The 9,925-nt window shown below is 41.8% G+C and overlaps 1 long non-coding RNA gene across 3 annotated transcripts; it reads right to left on the bottom strand.

Annotated features, from left to right (window-relative positions):
* Nucleotides 1-2,152: 2,152 nt before the first annotated feature.
* Nucleotides 2,153-5,573, bottom strand: LOC123125411 (uncharacterized). Of its 3 annotated transcripts, none has more exons than XR_006461407.1 (7): nucleotides 5,171-5,573; nucleotides 4,807-4,954; nucleotides 4,576-4,703; nucleotides 3,681-4,141; nucleotides 3,452-3,502; nucleotides 3,284-3,361; nucleotides 2,153-2,487 (listed from the first exon to the last, which is right to left on the bottom strand). It is a non-coding gene; the product is annotated as an uncharacterized lncRNA (long non-coding RNA). The 3 variants fall into 3 exon arrangements; XR_006461406.1 differs by lacking the exon at nucleotides 2,153-2,487 and adding an exon at nucleotides 2,567-3,018; XR_006461404.1 differs by lacking the exon at nucleotides 2,153-2,487 and having other exon boundaries at nucleotides 3,050-3,361.
* Nucleotides 5,574-9,925: the final 4,352 nt, after the last annotated feature.

Here is a 9,925-nt window from a genome sequence, read left to right as displayed (position 1 = left end):
CCATAAAAATCAACAACTTCGAAGGCACGAATCCGAAGGTGGGGAACGGCCAAAGAATCAAACACTATATCTCAGGTAATCCCATAAATGTTGAAACCAATATTATCGAAACTATAACCCCGGAGGAATACATAAGGGACACTTTCCAAAATGTTTTAGACTCCGGAAAGGAATAGGTACGTGATACGATAAGTAAACCGACTCCAAAACAGTTCTAGTGGCAATTTTTCTCCGTTTTGGAATATTTAAGAAAATAAAAAAATAAGAAGCAGTCCGGAAAAGACACGAGGCCTCCACGAGGGTGGAGGGCGCGCCCTACCCCCCTGGGCGCGCCCCCCTGCCTCGTGGGCACCTCGTGCGCTCTTTGGACTCCGTTTTCTTGCACGATACTTCTTTCGGTCGGTAAAAATTCATTATATAATCTCCCGAAGGTTCTGACCACCGTATCACGCAATTATCCTCTGTTTTCGTTTCGAGCTATTTTCTATCAGATTTGTCAAGGCCAAGCATCATGTCGTCCCCCTCCTCCAACAATGGTGACAACGATGCTTGGCTAATGAAGTTAGAGATGAAGATAGAAGAACCCGGGGAGATCAACAAGTGAAAACATTTTGTTGAAGGAGCATATCGTCGCACTTAAGGGCATTATTCGCAAGTTGGAGGATCTCTTACGCTCGATGTGCGACTATCACCATCACCGCCATCCTCTCCGTCCCCGAAGGAGGCATAATCACATGGGTATGGGCACTCCCCTTGGCAACTGCCAAGCTTGGGGGAGATGCCCCGGTATCGTATCACCATCACACTCATGTCTTTACCGTTTTTCTTTAGATCGATCCTTTTGGTAATATCTTGATCTAGTAGAATAAAGTTTTAGTATGATCTAGTAGGATCTACCTATGTAATCGAGTCCGTGAGCTATATAATAAAGATTAGTGTTGAGTCAAGGGCTTGATTGTCTTGCTATGATCTTGAGTGAATAAAAGAAAAAGAAAGAGTAGAAAGAAATAAAGAGATTATATGCATCTTATGGATAGTAATGACTTCACATGTGAAGAGTATGATGATTAAAAATTGTTGAGAGTTGACAAACATAGTTTTGGTCATCGTTGCAATTAATAGGAAGTAATAAAGAAAGAGAGGCTTCACATATAAATATAATATCTTGGACACCTTTTATGATTGTGAGCACTCATTAAAATATGACATGCTAAAGAGTTGATGTTGGACAAGGAAGACAACGTAATGGGTTATGTTTTCTTATATCTGAGATAAAGTATATTGTCATGGATCATCCAACATGTTGAGCTTGCCTTTCCCCCTCATGCTAGCCAATTCCTTGCACTAAGTAGAGATACTACTTGTGCTTCCAATTACCCTTAAACCTAGTTTTGCCATGAGAGTCCACCATACCTACCTATAGATTGAGTAAGATCCTTCAAGTAAGTTGTCATTGTGCAAGCAATAAAAATTGCTCTCTAAATATGTATGATTTATTAGTGAGGGAGAAAATAAGCTTTATACAATCTTATGATGTAGAAGTAATAAAAGCGACGGACTGCATAATAAAGGTTTATATCACAAGTGGCAATATAAAGTGACATTCTTTTGCATTAAGACTTTGTGCATCCAACCCTTAAGCACATGACAACCTCTGCTTCCCTCTACGAAGGGCTATCTTTTACTTTTATCTTCTACCTTATGCAAGAGTCATGGTGATCTTCACCTTTCCTTTTTACATTTTATCCTTTGGCAAGCACATTGTGTTGGTATGATCCTGATATATATATCCAATTGGATATAAGTTAGCATGAGCTATTATTGTTGACATTACCCTTGAGGTAAAAGGTTGGGAGGCGAAACAATAAGCCCCTATCTTTCTCTGTGTCCGATTAAACTCCATAGCCATAAGTATTGCATGAGTGTTAGCAATTGTGAAAGACTAAATGATAGTTGAGTATGTGGACTTGCTGAAAAGCTCTTACATAGACTCTTTCCGATGTTATGATAAATTGTAATTGCTTCAATGACTGAGATTGTAGTTTGTTAGTTCTCAATAAAGTCTCTGATTCATACTTGACATTGTGAATAAATTGTTACTTTATCATAAGAATTCACTAGATCGTCGATGGCGCGCGTTGCTGCGCCCATCCAATTTGGCATTATAATATTAATGATTGATGCACCCCATCCATTTTGATAATGGAATATAGGAATTTATAAATATGTGTGACATTTGGCCATAATAACTTTACTCATAATGTATTTTAGAAATCACTTCAACCAATCTATAGATAAGCTATGGGATATTACCAGCTATCAAATGTAAAACTTGTATAATGATCTAACCTTAAATCATTTCCATGAGGACATGACAACACATTACTGCAAAAAGACCCGATGTTACTTCCATAACTTATAGGGTGATGTGTTATAGCCCCAACTTCATGCCCCATATAGTCCCGTCCTTATATCACGATACGCGCGCTGTTGCACCCGTCTATTTAGTTAATAGATTGATAGGAAAGATATATGGTGACACAAAACATGAAAGTTGCTTTTACATAAACCAACTCATTAATTGGTTAGTTTAATGGGGGGTTTAATTGTTTTGCGGTGAAACAATGTGGTAGTAAGGGACGCTAGAAATACATGAGAAGATGTAAATATATTATAATTCCCTAAAAGTTCATGTTTAAGATCCGTTCGAGCCAGTTCTTGCCAAAGGACTGTAGGTTTATAGATAGTACATCAAGGTTTTCAAAATGTGGTAAGGATATCTTGTAGAGAGGAGGAACCCCCTTGATATTTCTAAGAGTTGCAATTTTTCTTCCAGGAAGAAGAGCACTCATTCATGCCTTGAAAGCTACATCTACAACAGTATGGAACCTCATAGCATCCTTTTGACATAATTTGAGTAGTTCATATTACAGTGTTTCAAGTGTACAACCCTATAAAACCAAAGCACAAACACATCAAACGTTGTTCTGAATGGACATTATTGCAACCATCTGGCACCTATAGTGAACATGAAGATAGCTTTAAAATATCAGAAAATGAGTTTCTCTAACCTTCATATCTGGGGAAGGAGATAGGTTTACAATCATAATATATAGTTACATTACTTACGAGCTCTAATACCACGCATCTCTATGGATGTTTGGTTGTATGTTTTATGTTTGGCTATATGTACAGTGGTTTATATGCACAAATAACTTGGTTACGAAAAACAGAGAAGATATCAACCTATGCACAATTACAAACAAAGATTACGGTAGTATACCATAGTAATCAGCATGATAGCTCAGGCAATGTCCACCCTTTTTCTGATGTACTGATCGCAGAATTTGGATTTTATACTCTGAGGAAATTAAATGATTGTCACTTAGCATAACAGTATCTTTAAAACAAGCATGTATATAGAAGGTGTAGTTTCATACAAGCACAATACCAGCTTTTTTACTGCCTATGCCATCATCTCCTGAGCTTTATCCTCCGGTACCTAAGGCAGGCAGACCTGAAATCAGATCAAGAACAATAATACATGCACATCATAGTACTTACTTCCTTGGGAAAGCCTATCGTGCTACGAAGAAACCGAAAAAATGAAAAGGAGTAAAAGAAATAAGCATGAATGTTACAAACGTTCAGCTTCAGATTATCTGTAAGAAGAGACCTACCTCATGTTTCATCATGGAATAGCCATCCTCTATGGCATATTTCATACCATTGAGTTAGTTGTCGTGACAGAAACTTTGTTTAGTCTATAGACTTCCTTGAAAGCAGCTTTGAAACTCTCCTGTGAATTTTTGAGTTAAAAAAACAAGCATTGCTATATAAATATACAGGGTCCATTAACACCAAGAATTAATCATAATTACATGGATACTCAACAAGTTTGCAGAAGACTGGGTTACAGTGATGAATGATAACCTTTCGTTGAGTGACCCTCTTTGAAATCTCAAAACTAAAAAATAAAACCATTATTATGCCCATCACACCAAGTAGCATCAATGCTCATGTAAGCAAGACAATCCTCATTGGAAAAATGAAACTATTATATGAAAAAATACACTAAAATTAAGTTAGTACTGTACCCGTTACACCAACCAGCATCAATGCTCATGTAAGTAAGACAATCCTGCATTGAAAGAATAAAACTATTAGATGAATAAACACACTGAAATTAAGTTAGTGAGTATCCAAGGGATCAAGCTAAATGACTCTTGATCTTGGAAAAGCGAGTGGTGAAAAGTTCCTTAATAAATTCATCTGGTGCATATTTTGTCTCACTAATGAGCAGAGGAATTACCATGGTGCTGCAACACATACAGAACATTGTGATTCCCTGATTTTTATTGTGGTCATGTATTTAACAGTAGGAAATGAACACATAATCGGTAGACAATATTTCAACCACTGTACTAAATTAAGAAAGACAGGTTGTCAGTTCTCTAATGAATATCACAATATTTTCCTGAATCAGTTGACCAGAACTATGTTGAACACCGGAATCATTGGATCGAAGAGGAGATCATATGCGAAAGAAAATATGAAGACAGAGGGGCAACCGACCCGACAACCAAGCCGCCGAATTAAAGCAGTGCAACTCTCTAGCGCTGGTTGTTCCCAGGAAGTTGCAGGTGCTCCATGTCGACGAATTCCATGCCATAAGGCTTTCATCACAATGTAGGTACATGTCGCTGCAGGCGAAATCAATCGGTATGAATATGATCGATCATTCAGCAGAAAAAGGACAATCATAATAGATAGATAGCAAAGGTAACGTGCCTTAATCGATCTCACCTCTGGACATATTGGAAAGCACCCAGGATCCTCAACTCCTCGTGTGTTGCTTCGTCTCCTAGCACCCTCAAAACGTCAGGTGCATGTGCGCCGAATATGATCTTGTCATGTACCTCCTCCGAGCCGTCAGCCTCCACCACTCTGTGACCTGCAGTCGCAATGAATAGATACCATCATCATTCTTATTCCTTCTTTTCAGAGGCCAGGGATACAATTCTCCTCTCCAGAGAAAAAATATGGAGTGCAAGAAGAAGATCGAGTAGAACAAAATAAGAATGGGAGCACCTCCTTCAAAACTTAAGACGGATTTAACATGGCAGCTAATTTTAATCTGACAACCCTTCCTCTCCAGCTCTTCCCTTACCTGTGTACATGCATAGCACGAGGGCATGGTGGCGGCACCTAGGGTTTGCCGCGCCGCATCCTCACGCACGTCGCATCGGCTCGATCCGGGCAGGATGCCTCGCCTTGTGTCGATCCCCTCCCGCACCGGAATCCCGCTCGAGCGAGTCGTGGTGGTCGCGGCCGGCAGCGCCGCGCACTTCCCTTGGATCCCTGTCGAATCGCATGCTCATCACGCCGCCACCTGGAGGGTTCGCCCGCGTCGCCGGGCGCGGCTCGCGCCCTTCGTCTGGATCCCGCTCGAGCGCATCGCGCGCGTCGGCCGCATCGGCCGTGGATGGATTCCTCCGTGCCCGATCCACCTCTCTGTCCAGCGACAGGCACAACGAGCGCACGAGCATGATCCGCCTCCCATGTCGAGCGAGAATTTTTTTTTTTTTGAGACAATCGAGCTAGATAGCCATGTTAGCTTAATGGGCTGCAATAACCGGCCCAGTTTACCAGAGGGTTTGGTTTCAGTCCCTGGAGCAGCAGCCCACAGGACAGCTGGGCTAGAATTTACATAGTGCGAGACAGATGGCATCGAGACGTGATCTAATGGCCAGAAACGTCTAAATCACGAAAACGGACGGTTAAAACGCAAATCGCTGACAGAGCTCGGTTTAGGTGCGGTTATACTATCCTTAATATGACAATATTCATATATGTTGCTGTTATAAGAATGATCATGATGCCCTCATGTCCGTATTTTATTTTTATCGACACATCTATCTCTAAACATGTGGACATATTTATCGATGTCGGCTTTCGCTTGAGGACAAGCGAGGTCTAAGCTTTGGGGAGTTGATACGTCCATTTTGCATCATGCTTTGATAGTGATATTTATCGCATTATGGGCTGTTACACATTATGTCATAATACTTATGCATTTTCTCTCTTATTTTACAAGGTTTACATGAAGAGGGAGAATGCCGGCAGCTGGAATTCTGGACTGGAAAAGGAGCAAATATTAGAGTCCTATTCTGCACAACTCTAAAAGTCCTGAAACTCCACGGAAATTATTTTTGGGAAATATAAAAAATACTGAGCGAAGAAAATACCAGAGGGGGCCCACACCCTGGCCACGAGGGTGGGGGCGCCCTACCCCCTGGTCGCGCCCCCTGCCTCGTGGGCCCCCTGGTGGCCCTCCGATGCCCATCTTCTGCTATATGAAGTATTTCGTCCGAAGAAAAACTAGAAGCAAGCTTACGGGACGAGACTCCGTCGCCACGAGGTGAAACCTTGGCGGAACCAATCTAGGGCTCCGGCGGAGCTGTTCTGCCAGGGAAACTTCCCTCCGGGAGGGGGAAACCATCACCATCATCATCACCAACGATCCTCTCATCGTGAGGGGGTCAATTTCATCAACATCTTCACCAGCACCATATCCTCTCAAACCCTAGTTCATCTCTTGTATCCAATACTTGTCTTTAAGTCTGAGATTGGTACCTGTAGGTTGCTAGTAGTGTTGATTACTCCTTGTAGTTGACGCTAGTTGGTTTACTTGGTGGAAGATTATATGTTCAGATCCTATATGCATATTAATACCCCTCTGATTATGAACATGAATATGATTTGTGAGTAGTTACGTTTGTTTCGGAGGACATGGGAGAAGTCTTGCTATTATTAGTCATGTGAATTTGGTATTCGTTTGATATTTTGATGAGATGTATGTTGTCTTTCCTCTAGTGGTGTCATGTGAATGTCGACTGCATGACACTTCACCATTATTTGGGCCTAGAGGAAGGCATTGGGAAGTAATAAGTAGATGATGGGTTGCTAGAGTGACAGAAGCTTAAACCCTAGTTTATGTGTTGCTTCGTAAGGGGCTGATTTGGATCCATATGTTTTATGCTATGGTTAGGTTTACCTTAATACTTCTTTTGTAGTTGCGGATGCTTGCATTACGAGTTAATCATAAGTGGGATGCCTGTCCAAGTAAGGGCAGCATCCAAGCACCGGTCCACCCACATATCAAATTATGAAAGTACCGAACGCGAATCATATGAGCGTGATGAAAACTAGCTTGACGATAATTCCCATGTGTCATCAGGAGCGTTTTCCTTTATATAATTGTCCAGGCTTGTCCTTCGCTACAAAAAGGATTGGGCCACCTTGCTGCACCCTATTTACTTTTATTACTTGTTGCTCGTTACCATTTACCTTATCACAAAACTATCTGTTACCGATAATTCCAGTGCTTGCAGAGAACACCTTACTGAAAACCGCTTGTCATTTCCTTCTGCTCCTCGTTGGGTTCGACACTCTTACTTATCAAAAGGACTACGATAGATCCCCTATACTTGTGGGTCATCATGCATCAAGGACATAAGCGTTTTGGGCAGCCGTGAGGATAATCCTCAGATTACGGGCCCGGTCCACAAAGTTACTTCCATCATCTTTCAGCTTAGCTTTCTCTAGGAACGCATTAAAATTCCGGGGAGCTACTGCGCAAGCCATTGGTCTACAACATAAATTTGCAAAGATGACTTAGACTACTGTTCATGATAAATGAGTTCAATTAATCATATTACCTAAGAACTCTCACTCAAATCAACATCCCTCCGGTTGTCCGAGTGTAACATGATCCAAATTCACCAACCCAAGGCCGATCGTCATGTGAGATGAGGTGGTTTCAATGGTGAACATCTCCATGTTGATCATATCAACTATATGACTCGTGTTCGACCTTTCAGTCTCTTGTGTTCCGAGGCCATGTCTGTACATGCTAGGCTCGTCAAGTTTAACCCAAGTGTTCCGCATGTGAAACACTGGCTTGCACCCATTGTATGTGAACGTAGAGTCTATCACACCCGATCATCACGTGGTGCTTCAAAACGACGAACTTTTGCAACAGTGCACACTTGGGGAGAACACAATTTTATCTTGAAATTTTTGTGACGGGTCACCTTATAATGCTACCGTCGTCCTAAGAAAAATAAGATGCATAAAAGGATTAACATCACATGCAAATCATAAGTGACATGATATGGCCATCAACTCGTGCTTTTGATCTCCATCTCCAAAGCACAGGCATGACACCATGATCTCCATCATTGTGTTGCCATCGGGGTTGTCACGCCAACCATGCTTCTACTACTATTGCTACCGCTTAGCGATAAAGTAAAGCATTACATAGCACTTAATGATTGACACGCATGTCATACAATAATTAAAGACAACCCTATGGCTCCTGCCGGTTGTCGTATGCATCAACATGCAAGTCGATATAAACTATTACAAACATGATCATCTCATACATCAAATATATTTCATCATGTCTTTGTCCATATCATATCACAACATTCCCTGCAAAAATAAGTTAGACGTCCTCTAATTGTTGTCGCATGTTTTACGTGGCTACTATGGGTATCTAACAAGAACGATTCTTACCTACGCAAAGCAACAACGGTGATATGCAAGTTGCTATTTAACCTTCTACAAGGACCGCCTTTGTCGAATCCGATTCAACTAAGGTGGGAGAGACAGACACCCGCCAGCCATCTTTAGGCAACAAAGTCACATGTCTGTTGATGGAACCGGTCTCATGTACGTGGACATGTAAAGTTGGTCGGGGCCGCTTCATCCCACAATACCTTCGAATCAAGAAAAGACCAAGGAAGGAAGCAATTTGAATATCAATGCCCACAAAATCCTTTGTGTTCTACTCGTGATGTCATCTACGCATAGACCTAGCTCATGATGCCACTGTCGGGGAACGTTGCATGGGAAACAAAATATTTCCTACACTCACCAAGATCAATCTAGGAGATGCACATCTACGAGAGGAGAGATTGCATCTACAAACCCTTGTAGATCGCTAAGCGGAAGCGTTAAGAAACGCGGTTGATGTAGTCAAACGTCTTCTCGATCCAATCACGGTCCGTCCCGCGAACTCCCGGTCTAGCGCCGAACGGACAGCACCTCCGTGTTCAACACACGTACGGCTTGATGACGCCTTCACCTCCTCGATCCAGCAAGCGATGGTGAAGTAGTAGCTCGAGTCCTCCAGCAGCACGACTGCGTGGTGGTGGTTGTGGTGGAGAAATCTCGGCAGAGCTTCGCTAAGAGCTATCGAGAACAAGATGGCTACGAGGGAGAGGGAGGGCAGCGCTGTGGCATAGATGGGTGCGGCTGCCTGATGTCTACTACGCAACTTTATTCTTGTAGACTCGTGTTGGGCCTCCAAGCGCAGAGTTTTGTAGGACAGTAGAAATTTTCCCTCAAGTGGATGACCTAAGGTTTATCAATCCGTGGGAGGTGTAGGATGAAGATGGTCTCTCTCGAACAACCCTGCAACCAAATACAAGAAATATCTTATGTCCCCAACACAGCCAATACAATGGAAAGTTGTATAGGTGCACTAGTTCGGCGAAGAGATGGTGATAAAAGTGTAATATTGATGGTAGAAATATATTTTTATAATCTGAATAAATAAAAACAGCAAGGTAGCAAATAGTAAACGGGCACAAAAACGGTATTGCAATGCTTGAAAATGAGGCCTAGGGTTTGTACTTTCACTAGTGCAATCTCTCAACAGTGCTAATATAATTGGATCATATAACTATCCCTCAACGTGCGATGAAGAAACACTCCAAAGTTCCTATCTAGCAGAGAACATAAGACGAAATTGTTTGTAGGGTACGAAACCACCTCAAAGCTATTCTTTCCATTCGATCTATTCAAGAGTCCGTACTAAAATAACACAAAGATATTCTTTCCGTTCGATCTATCCTAC

The sequence above is a fragment of the Triticum aestivum genome, chromosome 1B, assembly GCF_018294505.1.
Source record: "Triticum aestivum cultivar Chinese Spring chromosome 1B, IWGSC CS RefSeq v2.1, whole genome shotgun sequence".
NCBI classification, from domain to species: Eukaryota; Viridiplantae; Streptophyta; class Magnoliopsida; order Poales; family Poaceae; genus Triticum; species Triticum aestivum.
Note: the sequence above shows the minus strand (reverse complement) of the source record. Positions and strands in the feature narration are given on the sequence as shown.